Here is a 2,381-nt window from a genome sequence, read left to right on the forward strand (position 1 = left end):
AATGATTGATATGAGAACTACTAAGTGTTTATTAATTGATGATTTGTATATTATGAACTGTTGCGTATTTTTGTTACGAACTTACTAAGCTATGAAGCTTACTGTATGTTATTTGTCTTTGTTTTATAGAGTATCAAAGCTAGCTCGGACATCGAGGATCATCGAGAACCATCATCACACTATCGACTACTTGTTGGTATTTTTGGATGCTTGTAAATATAGTTTATGGCATGTAAAGGCTAGTGAGTTGCTGTTATGTTTTGAATTATGATTTAAGTCATGATATTTGGCTTACTTTTGGTTGAAAAAGTTGGTATGTATTTGGTCATTTAAGTTGGCCCAAGTGATGTGTTTGAAAGGTGATTTATGTGATGTTATAATGCCTTAGATATTGGCTTGTTTTGGATATGTTTGATTAGTTGTAGTTATAGCTAAATTGTATGTTTTAATTATGGGATTGAGTAATTGAAATGGTTGAGAATAGAAGACATGATATGTGTGTGAATTGGCATGTTTTGGCTGCTCATAAATGTGATGAAATGATACCATTTTTGATGGCTAGGTGAGCATGAGAAAAAGGTGGCAAATTGGCTTTGCAAATGGCCTATTTTTGTCCACATGGGCAGAGACATGGGCGTGTGTCTCAGCCGTGTGCGACACACGGCCATGTTACACGGCCATGTGTCCCCTGGGGTACCCTTTCTAATTAAGGTAGTATACCCTACAGTTTTGACACGGCCTAAACACATGGGCGTGTCTATTGTCCGTGTGTGGCACATGAGCTGGCACATGGGTGTGTGGTCGACTGTGTGACCTAAGTCAGTAACCCCCTTAGATTTCACACGGGCTGGCACATAGGTGTGTCCTCGGCTGTGTGGGCAAGTCAATATGTATGCCCTGTTTTCACACAGCCTATGACACGAGTGTGTCTGGTGGCTGTGTGAGGCACACGACTTGTTCACACGGGCGTGTGACCCTTAAATTTTGAAAAATTTCTAAGTTTTTGAAAGTTTACATATGTTATTGGTTTAGTCTCGAACCACTTCTAAGTACGTTTTAAGGTCTCGTAGAACCTTATAAGGGACGATGTGAATGATTTGATTGGATTTTGATTATGAATGCTTAAATGTATGTGAATAATGGGTATTATTCTGTAATGCCTCGTAACCCTATTTCGGCGATGGATATGGGTAAGGGCTGTTACAATTATTCTTTAGTTTTATGTGATTTTGTTAGGTCTTCATGAGCATAGATCGAATCACCGATTTACTCCCTGTAGACCCTGAAATCGAGCGGGCATTTAGACAAACACTATGAGAAAAATTAGCCTAGAGACATGCTGCAGAAATGGACCTTGAGAATCAAAATGATGATCAAGGGAATAGAGCTGCTAATACTTGAAATCCAATCCTTATTACTGATGATAGGGATCGACCCATAAGACAGTATGCCGTGCCACTTCTTAACGAACTAAAATCAGGAATTAAGAGATCGGAGATTGAGGCACCACAATTTGAAAATTGAAGCATGTGATGTTTCAGATGCTTCAAAGAATAGGCCAATTTAATGGACTGCCCACAGAAGATCCACATCTTCACCTTTGATTGTTTACGAAGGTGAGTGATTCATTCAAGATAGCCAATGTAACCGAAGACTCACTGAGGTTGAAGCTATTTCCATACTCGTTATGAGATCGAGCATGAGTATGGCTTAATTCATTGCTATCCAACTCAATTTCTACTTGGCACGAATTAGCTGAATGCTCTTTGGGAAAGTATTTCCTACCTAGAAAAATACTAAGCTGCCAAATGAGATCACCACTTTTCAACAATTAGATGATGAGTCCTTATATGAAGCATAGGAAAGATTCAAGGAGTTAATACGTAGATGCCCTCATCATGGAATCCCATATTACATCCAGTTGGAGACATTCTATAATGGTCTCAATGCACACACAAGGTTGGTGGTATATGCTTCTGCAAATGGTGCTTTTTTGTCGAAGTCTTATAGTGAGGCTTACGAAATCATTGAGAGAATAGCTAGTAATAATTACCAGTGGCTGACAAATCAAGCAGCTTTAGGAAGACGGGTAGCCAGAGTGCATAAAGTAGATACCCTTCCTTCACTCTCAGCTCAGGTATCATTTATCTCTTCAATGTTGAAACAATTTACTACTAATAGTTTAAACCATGTTGTAGCTTAGCCACCAATCCACTATCAGGGAGGTGGACCGAACAACACTTACATGTAGCATAGATCAAGTCGACCTCTTGGTTTCAATCAACAATTTCAAAACCCACTGCAAGTTGAACCTTCAAATAATTTAGAGAATTTGTTGAAGGCATACATTACTAAAACTGATGCCTTGATTCAATGCCAAG

At 38.9% G+C, this 2,381-nt stretch overlaps 1 non-coding gene across 1 annotated transcript; it reads right to left on the minus strand.

Moving 5' to 3' along the window:
* Positions 1-1,798: 1,798 nt before the first annotated feature.
* Positions 1,799-1,905, minus strand: LOC128292109 (small nucleolar RNA R71). The gene has a single exon (XR_008282094.1). It is a non-coding gene; the product is annotated as a small nucleolar RNA R71 (small nucleolar RNA).
* Between the last annotated feature and the right edge of the window lie 476 nt (positions 1,906-2,381).

This window comes from Gossypium arboreum, chromosome 4 (assembly GCF_025698485.1).
Source record: "Gossypium arboreum isolate Shixiya-1 chromosome 4, ASM2569848v2, whole genome shotgun sequence".
NCBI classification, from domain to species: Eukaryota; Viridiplantae; Streptophyta; class Magnoliopsida; order Malvales; family Malvaceae; genus Gossypium; species Gossypium arboreum.